Here is an 18,906-nt window from a genome sequence, read left to right on the forward strand (position 1 = left end):
GAAATTCCCAGTGAGGCATGACAAGTGTTGTTGTTGTTGGCTGTTCCTGTGCTGAAGCCCAGTGAAGCAAATATTTATCCAAGATAAGCGCCATTCTCTGAAATGAACTCCCAAATGTGTCTGCTTGTGATGAGCAGGTGGTCTAAATTTAGAGGATGTGTGGACTTTTCCTGTTGTTTCCTCCCGTCTTTCTTTTGGTGCATCCGCAGGTTTCCACCACTTTTCACGCGTGAGCTGCTGCAGGTTGCATGCAGTTCTTCCTGCAGGGGTCAACGAAGGCCCCTTCATCTAAGTTCGACCCACTGTCTTGTATATTTGCAAGGAGACACATGACAAGTGGTGCTTATTCACTCGTAAACATCTGAAAACTGAGGCATCCACGCTTGGACGACGCAAGTCATGATTCAATCTTATGGTGTATAAAAAGTAAACCCAGAAGGTAAATGCAGAACAACGATAAACATAGACTGAGGAATACAGCTTTATATTCTATTTATTTTAAATATATATATATATACTTTTTTTTTATAGCCCCAACACCCCCCAAAAAAATATATGTTAAGATTTAAGTAGAAGTGTGTATGTGTCGACGAAAGTGTACAAAGCCTTAGTGCAACAGCGACATCTAGCGGTATAAAAAGTAACCACATGGTCTGCATCATTCATTGGATCAAAAATGTACTTCTTTGCCTCCTGAAAAGAGTTGCATTTGAAGTTGAAATGCTCTGAAATGTTTGGTATTCTTACACTGTTCGATGAAAGTTTCCTTTTTTGTGTTGCTATATTAATACAGGTGACTTGCAAATGTGTCTGTGTTTGCTTTTGTTTTTGTTGGGGTTATTGACGCCTCAGGTCACAATCAAGACCTCTGCATATCTTGGGGATTTAAAAAGATGCCAGACTGAATGTGCTATAGCCACACCACAAAGCTGTGAAAATGAATCCACTCTGGGGACAAATGTATAATCACAATAACCTTTATATGTATGCATACTCACGCTCACACTAACACATACACTGACCCAGCAACATGCCAAAGTCTTGAAAATGAATCCACGCCAGGGACAGTTTAGTGCCGATAGAGAGAGCTGGGGAAGAAGGAGGTCTCAGCTTTCATCCATTACTGAGAGACTGAAAAAAAACACATTTTAACAGTCTTACAATAAAAAAGATTGTCTCCATTTCACATTTTTGACCTTCTACTCATGTATAGTGAGATAGAGTTGACGTCTCAACTGTGCACGTGTCAACTGAGACCGATTTCCAGAGTCCAGCAGCCAGACCAACATATGCTTTTTGTCTCAGTTTAACTAAGTCTTATATTTGCATTTTCAAATTTTCTCTTAACACTAACAGTTAGATCTAAAAAAAAGAAAACCAAAAAGAAGATAGTGGATAATTCAGTTCAGTTCAGTTTGAGTTTAATTATGTTGATTTACAGCAAAAGTCCTCTCAGGACACTTTTACGTGAAGGAAAACCAAACCAAGTCCCTCTGGACAAGTGACTAGTGACAGTGGAGAGAAAAAGTACTTTTAAACATAATGAAACCTTCAACAGACCAGAGTCAGGGAGGCTACCTGCCTCAAACATTCTGCCTTGAATGGCCAAGAGGCAGAAAGATAGAAACAGTGAAAAAAGCAAGTGAAAGAGTTAAAAAGTGAAAATGATGTTGAGTATATTAGAGCAGAAGGTTCATTCTTCACAAAATTACAGTCGGTAAATTAAACATTAGTAAAAATGTCTTTCAGAATTTGGTTGAACCAACCCTTTATCCATGTAACCTAGTAAAGCTCATTATGATAAGGGCCACAATCTGAAAATAGATCATAATTTAAAAAAAACATGTTTTTCATGCCGGAGAGTATAAATTTGGGTGATTGAAGTGTGTACTAACTGGAAAACTCTGATAAACTCAGACATTTCACCTTGTTTCGGGGGTGGCTTTTAGGTGTGAAACAAATGTCAATTAGTGAGTATTTATCTCCACTTTCTGTCTCCCTGAAGTATTTAGACCAAAACTCATCTCAGGAAATTGTGTCGGATTTTGAACAAAAGGGAACAAAATGTCTCCTTTGGTGAACAGTTTATTATGACTATGAAAAGTGCAGGGAGGACTTGTTTGTGGATGTATAGTTGCTCGTTTTCATTCCTGATTATATACTCTCTGTTACATGAAATTAATGCATCACTCAAACTGTTGTCCTTAACCTTTAGGGTTTAACCTCTTGTAACCTGGCATGCACATGTGTGGACGTGACAGGTTTTGTTGTCTATGTCATGATATCTAATTTCTTAAATGGGGCCCAAAGCAGCAACAAAAGAACTTTGGCAGGTCTGAGGAGGTTAAGAGACTATTTACCATAATTTATGGCATCTGAATGTTTTTTGCAGGTTAGCTCATTACACTCTCGCCTCAGTCTGTTTGCTTTAGTGCTTAAGTCTATAACCTTCCGTCGCCTCACAACTATTTACTCTTCCCCAGTGGTTCAGGTAATCTAATAATGCAATCAAGGTGGAAAAGTATTATCCCATTTGTCTGAAATGCATTCACGTGATGCAGATTGGAGCCTGGAACGTGACAGAGAGGCTTTCCGTCTCCACTCCGGCGCTTCAGAACAGCAGGTCGGCCTCTTAACGCGCAACCTTCTTAATACCGAGTTCATCATTAACTCGGCAGAGCCGAGAGCTTTCTCCAGACAAACATCAGCTCTGTAAACACCTCCCCTACATTTTCTCCCTCTCGTCTCCGCTGAAGGGATCTGGGGAGGACAAACAGTGTGTGAACTCTGACCTAACAGGGGATGGAACACATCTCGCCATTTCCTCCAAGAGATACAGTGCACAAAGTAAGCAGTTTTGCACACTTGGTGATATTGTAGGCATCATCCCAGAAGAGAACAGCAACACAGAGGAGGAGGAGAGGGGTTACGGTTCAAGGGAAAGAATGAGGGAGGGAAGGTTAGTGAAAGCTTTACCACATCACGTGCCCGCCAGCCTTCAACGGAGACCTCTGTCAGCTTGGGAACCTCTGAGTGGAGAGGAGACAGGACCGGGGTTTGGAAAGTTTGTTTCTTATTTGAGAAGATTATTTGGTAGAGAGATTATGGCATGTCAGAGATGGATACAAATAAACATCCAAAGAAGCTTTTGAGTAGTTTGGTACATCAAAAATTATTTCTAAGCCATCCTGAAACTAACACATCCATTCCTTGTTCTCCTTTAAACAAGCACCACAACTCAAAACAGATGAAAGGGGACACTAGTGAGGAGCACATGTCCTGTCAGTGTTTCACTTCCTTTCATCACACAATAAAGGGGTTTGTTGTTGTTGGTATTTAACTCCATCCTTTCATCCTGGGAGGGAGCAGCATGTCAGCTGTGCCCGAGACACTCAGGGGATGCTGAGGAGTAAACAAAGGGCAGCGTTTCATACCCACCAGCGCTCAGACACACAGGCAGATTCAGACCGAGGTCTGTCCTGGACCTTTTTGTGAAACTCTAGAGCGTATCAGCTCCGGGCGTGGTATGCCAACGGTAAACACAGCGGTGAGGAGGCAGGAACAAGCGGAGGAGGCTCCGCTCTCCCTGCCCTGTTTTCCATCTACAGGCAGGAGGAGGACAAACCTGTTACATGTTAAACAACTGATGTTCACATGTATGTCATCAAACAGAGACTTCAATCTGAGTGGCTATTAAAGCAATGTTGGTTCAGGATCAAGCTGCGTCTGTTCATGAATTGATCATTTCAGTTTGCCACAGATGTTATATTGCTGTGTGTGTGCTTGCAGTTACATGTCTGAAAAGAACGATCAAATACTAAAGAATAGGGGTGGGACGATACGGGTAACTCACGATTCAATACTGTGGCGATATGTGGCCCATGATAACGATAATATCACGATACACAATATCTATGATATTTGATATATTGTAAGAAATGTAATCAACGATATATCACGATATATGTGACTGAAAAAGAAAAAACACCCATAAAAAGGAAAACGTCTGTAGTTATGCATTTATTCAATGCCAAAACTTCATACAATGTACAAAGATAGTGCATTTGTATAGTGCCTCACTGTCTGCTAGGCTTGTAAATGTAAACACTGTACAGCTGGACAAATTAAAGTGCATGAACAATAGTGTGGTGACAACCGCATAAATCCATTATGTGTGTTGTAGTAAAATATCGATATTTGCCGTCAGTTTATCGATTATTTATTGCGACAGAGAGCGCAACAATATATTGCAATATCGATTTTTTTCCCCACCAATACTAAAGAAGTCGGGTTTTGTGTGTTAAGAGTAGATTTTTTCCAATGGAAGATTTATAAAGTGTGCAAAGTTAATACTGGACAAGGTGTTCATACATCATACATGAAGAGGAAAGGAGGGATCCAGTGGACAGCACAGTCACATTTCAAAGGGGATTAAGAGTGTTGTGTTGAAACCTTAAAATCTGAAATCATTATGAGAAACATCTTCAATATAAGATTATTGATCCATCCATACATGTAATATCTTTAGATGTAAAGTGTTTACACCTTGGCACAACTCAGATCAGATGCTGATCCATACAGCTTTAATACAACTGGGAAACTACTCACACCTGATATTTATTCCATTGTTTGAAAACAGCTGACTTTAATTTCACCTTTAATTTAGTGCTTATCCCAAAGGCTCCCACTCGCTGATACTCTTGGACATGTGATCGGGGATCGGGTTCCTCTGTAAATAAAAGAACAAGTTTACTATTAGTATCTGTCTGATTTCATTTGGTTTAGATGTGTTTGGATGTTTCAGTGCATACCTTTGTTGAAGGGGAGGGGAAGTTGTTCACAAACTTTCAGGCTCCTGGGAAGGCTTGAACTTGAAGATTGTTTCCCAGGCAGAGCTAGAAAGAATCAGTATGCAAACGACAAGTTAATGCCAAAAACACTGGGATGCCGTGTGACATGTAAATAAAAATAGAGAGGCAATTATTCGTGAATATCATGAATATTGTGCATTTCCTTATGATGATACGTTTACTGAGGGGTCCTCATGCCTCTTTCAGAAGCAGAAACAAAGCTGGTCGTGTCATGTGAATGGTTAAGTCAGATTATGCAAAAGCCCAGGGGAAAAATGTTTGTGTTCTTGTATCTGCTGGCTCTTGTTGTTTTCTTCAAACACTTGTACGAACAGACATTTGCCAGCACAGGAAGAGCAGAACATTAGAATCACATAAAACCAACACAAAAACATATTTGTACCCCGTACTTCAAATGGAACAGTTTGGAGCACATTTTCAAAAATGTAAATGTACCCGCAGGACTATTTATCCAAATTACTACTTATACTAGTTTATTTATCTTCCAATTCATCTCAGATGTATTTATTTAAGTAAGTATTTATTTTATGATCTGTCTCCACACCTGCAGGTAGGAAGTCTGATGCTGCAGCAGGTTTACACACAAATGCATGCAAAATTTAGGAATTTACAAATGACTTACACTTTTGGTATTTCATCTGTGACTTTGTAAAATAATCTAGTGATCCAGTAATGATCCTTTTGTGGAGCAGCTGTGTGAATCCTGTTCCTCAGGGGTTATTTTCTGTTTCAGTACTGATGATTTACTTGTTTCATGTTCCATTCGAAAGCTGGAAACCTGCATTACATGTAACCCCAGCACAGGTTAACATGTGTCAAGCATTAGAATGGTGGTATGATTCACATCATTATCTTGTAATGTTTAGCACATGATGGCGCTGAGCTAATACCAATAACGGTTGTGATGCAAAACAGTCTCGTGGCTCACAGATTTCAAGTTTCTACCTTGCCAACAGCTAATATGTCACTCCTCACTGGGAGATGAAAAAGCGAGGCGCTCAGACTTTATTAGATTTGTTCCAGGGGTACTTTCTACAAAAGCCTTCTGACTGCTGAAGACTTTCAGTCCCAGAAGACACCTAACTAGAAAACACAATAAAATCCTCCCAGAAAACACTCTAGCAACAATATCACAGTCTACTGGAGCAACCCAAGTTTATAGCTCTGATGTGAATTATTAGAATTGAATCACTCAGCGCACACGCACGCACACGCACACGCTTACAACCCTGGAGAAAAAGTAATTGGTATGAAAAACAAGAGTCCTGGAATAAAAAAAATCTATCTATCTATCTGTCATGGCAGTATGAAGGGTTGATACCAAGTGAGTGAAGCTTTAGGAAAGGAAACGCTGCCCTCCTGTGGTCAGAAATGCGCACTGCAGTTTCTGCATGATTACCTAAAAGATCAGTCTGTTTGGTGTATGGATCTTAAGTGAATGCCTTCCCACATTGAGTGAGCCAGTCATATCTGTTCAAACAGTATGCATATGCATGATCTACCTCTCAAACATACAATGTTAATTATTCAGCAGAAGAGATGGCTGCATCCATAGACGGATTACCGCATGGGCAAAGTGGGCGTGTGCCCAGGGCCCTGGAGCCAATGGGGGCCCTCGACTTTCAAACATTTTTTTTTTTTTTTTTTTATGTGTAAATTAAAATAAATTTACAAGCTCATAGGGCCCAATGATAGGGCCCCGTTTTGTGTGATACGTTCATATATAATCGTAAATTGTAGGCTATAATTACGATAAAATGTGTATTGTGCGGCCAGTGTAGACTAATTCTTACTTTACAACTGTCCTGAACGCATCAGGGCCGTGAGCCAACGCTGATTGGCTGGAAAGCCTGATTTATGGTTCCGCGTTAAATCGACGCAGAGCCTCCGCGCATCGCCGCGTATCCTACGCCGTAGTCGCTGCGTTGGTTTAACGCGGAACCATAAATCAGCCTTAACAGTTGGAGCCAATTTGCCGACTCGGCAAATTTGCGGCCATGAGATGAGCGCTAAACTTTAAAAGAGGACTAAGCATGTACAAAGTTTTATGGAAGAGTCTACCATTGGTGAGTCAGTGTAACCTTCATAAATAATTTCTCAGAATGTTGTGTAGCTTTGACCAGCTGCCTATTTGAATGAGCTTGTGTTGTTGTCAATTAGACCGCCGAGTCTATTCTCTGTTATATAGCTCTATGATGTTATAGACCGCTGTGTCTATATCTATCTAAATAGATTGTGTAATGTTTTTTTTTTGTATTTAAGCTGTATCAAAGATGGAACTGAGTCAGTCCGTGACTGAGTTTTCAGCGCCGTGTGATTGACAGCTGTCAGGCCTGTGTGTGTGTGTGTGTGTGTGTGTGTGTGTGTGTGTGTGTGTGTGTGTGTGTGCTTCTGAACAAGTTTGTGACTTTATTCTGCTTTCTGCAGCATAGGCCTATAGGCTTGCTTAGTTCAATAAAAGTGAGAATAAATGTAGTTTGATGGGTAGGATGAGTTGTTGTTGAACGTTAAAAGACTATCATAAGGGCCCATGGAGAATGCTCCGCCCCCTCTGTACTGAAACCCACGCTCCGCCACTCCGCCATCCACAATCACACGGTGTGATTGTGGAGTCTCTGCGCCATTGTGAGACCAAACTGAGTGCTTGGGGAGGGCATGCACCGTGCACGTAGGATATTATTGTAGATAGGGGCCCATAGCGAGTTTGTGTCCAGGGCCCGTGGTCATGATAATCCGTCCTTGGCTGCATCTCCGATTTACAAATAAGATTTTCAAATTTTGATTCACCAGACTACAGCATGGCAATCTGCTCAGTCTTGGTAGATCTTACATCAGCTCAGGCCCAGAAAGGGCCTACGTGGCTCTGCTGGGTTTCATGAGATTCATTAGCTTTGTTTTCATGTGCCCATTCAGTATTAGATTTGAGGTCATAGAAGTGCTGCACAGTCTTGAGCAAGTTAGTCACAATTGGTACTGCAGGATGTGTGAAGAATTCAAATTCAAATTCCGACCCGTCTTTACCTCTGAAAATCTGATCAAGATATGTGTGTATATATATATATATATATATACACTATATATATATATTCTTTTTCCTCTTCACCAAAATGCTGCTGCATGTTTGAAAAAGTTTGCATTTTAAAATCAGCTTTATTTTGTTTTCCATAAAGAAAAATGTGTCGAAATCCCTAAAAAAAAATGGTGTCAAAGGAAGCATAGGCAGTAATAAATGTCTACAATGACTTTTTGATGAGAGTACTCAAAGTTGAGCAGTGAAACAGCCTTCTGGAAGAAACTGTACTGACGTATGAATCTCCTCCTTTTCTGCACAGATTTGCTTGTTAACCCCATTTTTACAGTTTAATGTTTTCCCAAGGCACCTTGAAGCAAACGAGGACAAGATTGATCAATTACTGTACGTCTCAGTTGATACTTCTTCTATGAGAAGCCTGTATCAGCACTAGTATGTCAAAGTACTTTAACGGGGTCTGAAAGGTTAACTCTAGTCCTGAAACAGTCTTGGAAACATAAGTTGAACATAAAACAGGGGAGAAGTGATGTCTCTTCTTGGTGGTTCGGTCAGTAATCGAGCCATAGCATTTCAGATCAGCTGTATTTTCATGGAATCCTGCAGGCCCTCAGCTATAACGGCACCACAGTCTTACAGCCTGGGTGTGAAAGGTCAAAGGATTAGCTGGTGAGTGTTGGTTTAGGACAGGCTGCTCCTGATCTTGGTAACATTACACAGATGACAGAAGACTGGTCTAAATACTTATTCAATGAGCAAATAAAAAAAGGGAAAAAAAATCCAGGTCAAAAGTGACTTTAAGGTCAAAGATGAGAGATTTGTAAGAGAACAGACAACAATAAGGCCAGACATCACATCACTAAGAAAGAATAACTTCAGTAACGGATTAACTCTGTTTTGTTGACAAATTAAACTCAGTGTCATTAAAATGTTGGCAGTGCATGTTATTGCCTAAAGGAGACACATAGTGAACATGATTGGTACCAACCTAGAACCTTAGTCATTACTGCTAATGAAAATCAAGAATAAAACTGAAAAAAAGGAATCCTCTCAACTGAAATAAAGATAAAAAGTTGTTTTTCATAAAATGGAAGCTAAACATAAACTAGACTCAACAATGCAAAACTAACAGACAACATACATTTACTTTGTTTTTTTTCATTTTTTGCTGCATTCTGACTACCAGTGCCTTTTTACCTCCGACACTTCATTTTCTAATTAATCAGAGGAACAAATAAAAGATCTTTGTTGTGTATGGCATTGTTGATTGGATTCTTACAACCTAGATTATTTTAGTCAATATCTGTAATTTTATTCCTCAAAAATTAAAATTAAGACTAAAACAAGGCTAAAACTAACCGATTCTTCAAAACTAAAAACTTCTGGACTTGTAAAGTAACTACAACTAAACTAAAATAAACAAAGTGGAAAAACAACCCTGAAGAAACACTGTAATTAAGCTCATATTCAGGATGCATGAAGTGGAACTGCTGAGGAAAAACCATGGCTTATACCGCTCCAAAGATGCACCCTTGATCCTGATGTCACAGTGAAGTCTTTGCAGTGCAATTAGAAGTTGGTCGTGTCAAATGTATGGACATCTTTTAGGGACAGCAAAGAGATATGTCAAGGGGTGGTTGAGTGTAGAACCCAAATGCAGGAGACCAAGGAGGCAGGAGTGCCAAAAAAGGGTGATTTATTGTATCAAAAACAAACCAAAAGCGCTGCAGAGCAGCGTAAACAAAAAAAACCCACAAGAGCTTACCAAAAACCTGGTGGAAACAGTACGGACCAGCAGGGAGCGGGGAAAGACAAGACTAGATATACACAGAAGACTTGACGAGACACAGGTCCACACGATCAGGGCAGATGGGAACAAGAGAAGTCAAGACATAATTGAAACACAAGGACACGAGGTTTCAAAATAAAACAGGAACTAAATACCAAACTGTGACAAGATATGTCTTTAGCACTTTCACAAATGCAGTATTAGTACCATAGCATATTCTAAATCCAGACGGAAACTATTCATACAGACCATTATTCTGCAAACGAACAGTTAGATGATGTAAGATGAGGGTTTAAAAGATGAAAAGAAGGTTGGATATAGGTCTGTAATTGGCCGGCACATAAGAATCAAGGGTGTGCTTTGAGGAATGGTGACCTAACTGTGGTTAAGAGCTAGTTGATACAGGTGTATGAGCCTGACTGGAGTACAGAGGTGTCGGTGTGAGGTAACACACCTATAAACAGTTCAGTTTGGACGTAGTCCAGTAGGCATGTTGATGCTTTAAACGCCCTGATTGATGAAGTTAACTCGCCCACATCAAAGACGGAATAACATTGCACTGTTAGGTCAATAAGTATCTGGAAAATGGCAGATATTATGCTTTTGGCTTTATAGTCAAGATTTCATTAGAGTGCAGATTTTCATTTTAATTTAAGGTTTTACTAAAATATGACATTTACCAATTAAGAATTACAGCCGTTTTAAACAATGTACCTCGATTTTGAGGGGTTTAAAAGTATTTGGACATCTTACTGAAAAGAAGCTTATTGGCCAGGTGCAGTTTATAACGAAGCAGATCAAACGTCCATGTCATGTGCTGAGTTGGCATTTGAGAGATGTTTAACTGGAGCTACCGATATGACCTGATATTAGATGTGATATGTTATGTTATGTTATGAATCTTTATTTCGGCTTGTACAGAACAAGATGAAAAGGAAAGAAAAAAAAAAAACATTTCTTTTGCCGAAAAGGTGTAGGCTGAAGCCGTAGCTTATAGTGCATACCCTTTTTTCTTATGATCAGCAAAAATATGAGACATTAGCTTTTACTCAGTGGAAACAAACAATACATAAAGAAGAAGAAAAATAAGTAAGACAAAATATAAAATTGACGTTTCACATCCTAGAATGTTTTTGATAGTATACTTTATAATTATAGTGTTTTATATTTATTTACAGTATTTTCTTTAAACAATTTCTTAAACTTGACGATAGAGCGACACATTTTTAGGTTGTTATTACAACTAAATATGATATGATATGTTCCTAGAAGAGCTTGATACATGCTTGATACATGCGAAGGAGCCAATCATTAGGTAAAAAAAAAACAACACAGATCATAAAGAGAGATAGTAAAAACCTTAGATATGGCCAAATCAACAGTTTGCTACATTTCTAAAAAAGAAAGAAAACACGGAATACAACAGGAGATTACTGGGGAAGGCATGTGTATCATTGTTCAAATATGTGACAATGATATGAGACAAGAAAGGAACAGCTCATGATTCAAAGCATGCCACATGTGCCGGGCATGGCAGTGGCAGTGTTATGGGATGGGCAGACAGAATTAAGAAGAATTGTGAGGTGAACAGGGCTACAATCTCTGCTCACATTCAGCCAAAATGCTACAAAACTGATATGATGACGGTTCACAGTGCCGGTGGATAAAGATCCTAAGCATGCTTTAAATGCAATTCAAGACTTTTTGAAGGCCTAAAAATCGGATGGTCTTCAGTGGCCAAGACAATCTCCTGATGTCAACCCAACAGAGCAGATTTCCAATTACTGAGGACAAAGCTGAGGGCAGAAAGACTCAGACACAAGCAGCAACTGAAGGAGGCTGGCGAACCATGTCCACAGAAGGAAACCCAGGTTCAAGATGTCCACGGGCTCTTGACTTTGGACACTGGCTCTGAAGGGTTTTCATCCAGGTATTAAAAATGATTTTTATATTTACAAGAATCTCACTTTGTCCTATTACTTCTGAGCTGCTGAAAATGGAAATACTTGGTTTAAGGTAGCTATAATTCCTAGAGGCCTAAAGAAAAGACAAATCAATAATTTCTTCAACTGACACGATTTAAATATAGCAAAAATGTTTAAAGAGTCATTGCTGCTAAGTGCTGAAAGGATGCAATATTCAACAGCCATAACCCAAACCCAGCCCTGCACAAGACCTTTTACATGTTAGAAAACTATCTTTAAAGGTTAAGTAGCCGTATTTATGCAATATGTATGGAGGACTATACCTACATTAATAAAATACTTTCTTCTTTATGAACTGTACGTTCTTTTCATTCAAAATGACCTATTCCTGTGACTGTAACCAGGTTTCTATTCTGGTGAAACTTTGAGAACATGTACCAAATAGTTTAGCTGATTCTTTTGTAACATGTCTGGTGGAGGGCTAACAGTGTCAGTGAGTGTCAGTGAGGTAGTACAACGCAAAATATTTGAACTGTCAATGTTTGGTTCAGTACATAGAAACAATAACAGAAGATGAAGAGCATGTAAACAGCAAGTGTGGGAAATAAACAGTCAGTCAAGTGGGTAAATCAGGTGAGGCTTGTTAGAGATCATTGTCCCACTCAGTCTGTTTAATTAGATACCGTCCTTCTTTAAACAAAAGCCAGCAATCACAGAACTGATTAACAATTGTTGATGAAACCCACTGAGTATTAGAAGTACCGGTAATAAGATTAAAGTGGCAAAAAAGAGTTATTTTTCATGTTGAAAAACCGTTTCAATTTAGAGGAACATTAAAATGATACACTGTATAAAGAGAACTGGACAAGACCACTTTGAAGCCTAATTTTCAAGCCTCTGGATGGTGTATTGGAAATAACTGACTTCAGCCAATCTTAATTCATCCAAAAATGGGAAAATGGGTGGAACAAACAAGCAACAAAGAACTGTTTGGAGCATGCCCACCTAACCTCAGTCACCACTAGTTTGCTATTTTACCTATGTCACCTATTTTAGCATGGCTGATGCTAAACTATGACGGCAACTAGTATTACCTTACATCATGCTGACTTAATCTGTCCATCTACCTCATTTCTGACATCGACCTTGAACAAAACCCTGAAACAAGTACTTCTGGAGTTGAAAGCAGGTCAATCGGCGCTCCAACTAATGCATGCTCAGCTAACTGACCACAGCTTTGAGGTCCCCCAAGGCTCTAACGCAGGTCTGGGCAAAGTTAGGCAATATGGAGGGGTCCAGGCCAACCTGGATGTTGGCTCGACTGGAGAAGTCACTGATTCCAGCTGCTGCCAGATGAGATGGAGGCCTTTCCTGCACCTAGTTCAATTCAATTCAATTGTATTTATATAGCATCTATTACGATACAAGTTGCCTCGAGAGACCCAGAGCATAAGCCTCGGGCAATTATTACATAAACAATGGCAGGTAAAAACTCCAATAGTGGGAGAAAAACCTTAAATCAAACAGTGGAAAGGAAAAACTCTCCTTTAAGAGGGAAGAAACTTTGAGCAGGACCCGGATCATGAGGGGGGACCCTCCTGCCGGAGGCCAGCTGGGCAGAGCAGGAAAAGAGAGAACAGAAAGAGAGGATTAAGAACAGAAAGAGGAGATACACAGACACAATGGCTAACTGGTGCACTACACTATACAGACGATTATGTAAACAGACAGCAGACACTGAGGTGGTCAGAGGGTGGGACTGCAGGTCAGCAAGTAGAAGCTCTGGCCTGCAAACATGCACAGAGGAGAAAAGGAGGGGACAGGCCAGCACAACAAACTACAACAATGGAGAAAAATGATGGTAATGAGATACTTCTAATTAATAAGTGAAGGTTGATCTGAAGAAAGGAAAGAGGATAAGAGGATAGGAGAATGGGTGAGGGGCAGCGCTCAGTGGATCATGTTGGTGTGTAGTCCAGGGAGAAGCCTTCATCTGTGGCCAAGGTGGCTGCTGACTGCTGCTTAATTAAATCTCATCCTCAGAGCCCTGCAGGCCGGCCCAGTCAGCTGCAGCAGTCTGCTGCCACAATTAATAGCCCAGCAAGCATAAACAAGAATTATTATTTATCTCTTAGGGGTTTGTTTACACTTCAGAAGTAAAGTTCAATGAAACGATTAAGCGCTAAGTTGCTTATAAAGTGATGACAGCTAGCTAGATCCACTTCTGCAACACAAACTTATTTTTCTTAAGTCTTTATAACCTAAAGAGCCACAAAGGGACTTAAACTTATAGACAAAATGTTTTGTTCCCTTTCAGTTGGATCACTTAGTATGACACATACACACATAGATACATTTCTATTGAATAAAGAACAACCTATACTAGCCACTGGAATGACTGTTAACTGACTATACTCATAATGAATAATAATTTGCTGAACATTTACTAATGAAAATCAGACATTAATCCGAATTGTGTCACATACAGCTGTCACTTGAGAAAAGCATGATCCCAATAATGCACAGATTTACAAAAAACAGAATAACAGGAGCGCTGCTGGTGTCCCTACAACCACCGGTGCTTTTGCAATGGGTGCAACAGTGAACTCAAAAGAAAAAATGCAGGCACTTTGGTGGATTGAAAAAAGTAAAAAAAAAAAAAACTTTATTTAGACTGGGTTACATCTAAAAAACACCAATGCGTGTCGGCTTGCGCCTTCCTCAGGGTGTATGGAGACAAGAGACAAAAACCATCCATAATTATAGGGGATTCAGTTCAGCTGTGGCTCCTCAAGTCTATGCAGTGCTGCTCCAGGCCTGAAGGAGGCCCCGGCACAAGCACCCACATATCCTGCTTCCTGAACAATCAAACACAATCAATTGACTGTTACTGTAATAAGTTACACAGTGTAGCAGTGTAACGTAAATCATGGGTGACAAAATGAAAACCATACAAAGAATAATAAAACTAAATATATAAAGAAAATCTCCCCTCCCTTAAACAAAACATGACAATAAAAACAAAATGTTTTGTTCACTTTCAATGGGATCACTTAGTATAACACATAAACACATAGATACATTTCTATTGAATAAAGAACAACCTATACTAGCCACTGGAATAACTGTCAACTGACAAAACTCTTAATGAATAATAATTTGCTAGATAGATAGATAGATAGATAGATAGATAGATAGATAGATAGATAGATAGATAGATAGATAGATAGATAGATAGATAGATAGATAGATAGATAGATAGATAGATAGATAGATAGATAGATAGATCTGTGTCACATACAGCTGTCACTTGAGAAAAGCATGATCCCAATAATGCACAGATTTGTTTTGTATGTTTTGTACCAAGTTAACCCATTAAAGTGGACAAACATTTTTTCTATAACTTCAAGTCCATTTGTGCCTCTTTAGGTTATAAATACTTAAAATAAAAATTAGGTGTGTGGCAGCTATAGATCACGTAGCTCTTTGATTAATATATTATCAATTCCGTTACATTAATCAAAATCTAATTTTTGAACTGGCTGACCTGCAAAGTTGTGGTCTGGTCATGATGTTAAAATATCTATATTATCAAGGTGCATCCTAAAGTTAAGCCCACACAATCAGCTCTGGAAGAAAGTGCAAAGGAGCACATTCAGGAAGAGGGTTTGTAAAACATAATCAGAACCACTACACCACCAAAAACCACAAACTTAATTAGCAGCCAATGTGCGTTATATCCAGGACTGCTTATTATTTTAAGTCTGATGTTGGGTAGGTAAATAGAAGAAAGTCCATGACCCATCTCACTAGTCCAGACTAGCACTTTCTAAACTGGCTCCACATAAACTACTGTAGATGCTGCCTGGTTTTGTTCAGTTTTTCAATGTGGCATGATCGTCCTCCGCTTTGTGAGATGCGTGTGTGTGTGTGTGTGCAGAGGTTTCTTTCTGTTTATAAAAAGGGTTTTGTTGAACGTTGATAGATTTACGTTATCTTTAATCATTTGAAAAGAAAACATAAATTATTTTATATATGTGAGAATAAATGTTTTTTTATGAGTCTCCCACAGGGCAAACTACGGCAGCATCACACAAAGCATGAAAATTATTATTTCATGTTATCTTTCAGCAGAGTTTTGTTGGAAACCAGCATGTTGTTTTTGGTGGTATACACGGTATACACTACACCTGCCGACTTTCCACACGGCATCTGGAGGTAAAAGGCACACCTGTCAGCGATGACCCCTGACTCCCAGCTGCAGCCCTGCTCTGGAGTGAACCCACACACACAGCACACATGCATATGTACAGAGAAAGGAAGAGGGAGAGGCACACTCACACCTAATTACATTACTTGCAATAATGTACTGACAAACAGGTGCTTCGATAGATTTAATCAGAAACACACTGGCTGTGTGTGTGTGTGCGCGTGTGTCCTTTGTTTCTTCCTTACACAATACTACAAGCATCCTTGTGTGTTTTAGACCACTGTTTGGGTGTGACATTAGCATGCATGGGTGTGCCATTCATGTGTTTGTGTGTAAATAAACTGCCTATGGAAAACCAGAGGGCTGGAGGCTCTTATCTGCTCTCGTGGATGTTTGCTTTTACAACAGGGCTCTGGCTTCTGTGCGACAACCGAGGAACATTTGGTCTGACATTAAGATAACAACATCTTTTCCCCTCACACTCACACACACAGATACAAGAGCTAAAGCCAAGAGAGCAGACAGATGTGATACAGACACAATAACTGGAGAGCACTCATGGGAATATTGGAAATAGGATTAGAGACAAGAGATATGAGTCAAGAAAGCACCGAGACAAAGAAAACAGGAGGAGGATTATCAAAGACAATGAAAACTGTAATTATTTGAACGGGATTGATCTTTTGACTTTCCTACAATATTGTGAGGTCATATTGGGTCCATTCTTGATGACGCAGGGTCACATATTGCTATATTTTGAATATGTAAAGCCTAACAGGTGTGCTCGCTCAGTTAGTTTTCCTGCCACCCTGAAACCAACCTCCAATCCTATACTTAATTCAAAAATGTAAATATCTGCCACTCCCTATATTCCCAACACTTTTGAACTGATTCTTCAGAAAAGTTTTGACATGGGTGTGACATCCGAGGATGAGCCCTAGAATTACCATAAGATAATGTCATCCAAGCAGCCACCTCACCGTATGTCAGCTTGTTTGCGCGTTTGGGATCTGCCGTGGACATAACGTCGTTATCGACACCTCTGACCGTGTATCTGTGTTTGTGTTTGTGCACATGTGTGTCACTCAGATGACTGTGTGCAACCTTTATCAGTCAGCAAACACAAAGAGGCATTCAGCGACTAGAGGGACACAACAAAGGGACAATTTACAGCAACAAAGAAACCTCCGTTCTGGAGGCCACGCTGGGTGCAAATTGGAACGAAAAGAAAAAGGCATCAATTCGTAAACCTGCTTCAAAACATTAGTCCACAATGCAAAATTAGAGCCAGAGGTAGAACAAGAAGCCCGATTCACCAAAACTAAATTTAGAAAAATGCATACAGAAGTCTTTGATCGCAACCACCAACACCCCTGACAATACATCAATGTTACTGAGAGGACAATGCCAAAAAATAGATACAAATTCAAACAAAAATGCTCACAGTAAGCTGTTTTAATATGCAAATGAGTAGGGGTCTTACTGGGGACAGATCCACTGTTTTCTTTTGCGTCATTTTAATATGTGAAACTTTTATTCCAGAAGTGACAAATATTAAAGAGAGGTATGCCTCAAAACGTTGACAGATTAAACTAAAACTATCTGAAAAAGTAGATGATACTAGACCTAATAGTAGTAATAGCTTTTTCTAATTTGTGAACCAAACCTTTATCTGTCATTATTTTAGAATCAACAGTCTTTAAAAGCCTCAAAGTTCCCTCTGAGAGCGACACGTCCATAGCATTTCCTCCGTGTTACTCCCTTGCAACCTCTCCTGTGCACAGATGCGATTATAAGAGAGAGAGCACACCCCGTCAATCCCAGAACTGAGTCATCACTGCTGATAGATGGGTCCGTCAAGCAGCTGATCAATGCCATCAGCACAACCCCTTCAAAACACACAGAGTGAGACTGAGACGGGGCTTTGAGTCAAATAGACTAATCAAGCACACAAAAGGAAGCGCAGATTACCTGTTGCTATGACGACTGCAGCTGTATTGTGTTAAAAGCCATGCACTGAGACAGAGACCTAAATAGAGCAGGCTTTATGAGCACGGTGAAATTTGATATTGTTTAGATGGACAGGTGTTTCCTGATAAACAAGAGAAGCAACAGAACCTGATTAAAACCACTGCGGCTGCTTTATTTCAGTCCTCAGATGAAGTGCATCCTCTAATATGATGAGAAATAATTGCTCCCACATATCAATATATCTATTCTTAGGTTTACATTTTCTCCCTGTGTGCATTACGGATGGGCGGTATGGACTAAAAAATGTATCACGATAATTTCTGGCATTAATCCCGATAACGATAAAAATGACGATAAAAAAAATACTAATTCAACTCCACCTTTGTAACTATAAACCTATCTCATCATCATTTCTTTCTTTCTTTCTTTCTTTCTTTCTTTCTTTCTTTCTTTCTTTCTTTCTTTCTTTCTTTCTTTCTTTCTTTCTTTCATTCTTTCATCTTCCTTCCTTCCTTTATCGTTTTTACCGCGAGATGGCAATTTCTTTACCGTTCACGGTATATCGTGAACGGTAAAATATCGCCCATTCCTAGTGTGCATATATTTATATATTTATTTATACTCAAGTGTCAGTTAATCACAAAAGTTTACGCAAATATGCAAAACTCTGTGCAGCTTCGTCATTTGGATTAAATTGTAAAATTCTGCAGGGCAGCTGGGAGTCAGAGAATTGGCCGCCCCACCTCCCTCTTCCTCCACTTAGCCCCTACCCCAACCAACCAGGCTGACTGTCCCCATCCCCATTTAGCTCATCATCATCATCAGACACCAGTCTGCTCCCATTTAACTCCCAGCACTTATGGGCCCTAGCTAATCACTGGTACTCACCACCAACCACAGCCACCACACCTGCCCCTCTTACCCACCCAGCCCCCACTCTCACTGCTGGGACTGTCCCATCTGGAACCCTTGGATGGGGGTGTCTTCTTACGACTCAAAAAGCCTTAAGGTATAGTGAGAAGGGAGGAAAATTTTAGACATTAGTGACTGGTGTCAAATGCTGTCATTCATGACCTCAATATGTGAAGACTGTGCAAATATGACTATTAAAA

Source organism: Cololabis saira, chromosome 13 (assembly GCF_033807715.1).
Source record: "Cololabis saira isolate AMF1-May2022 chromosome 13, fColSai1.1, whole genome shotgun sequence".
Classification (NCBI taxonomy): Eukaryota; Metazoa; Chordata; class Actinopteri; order Beloniformes; family Belonidae; genus Cololabis; species Cololabis saira.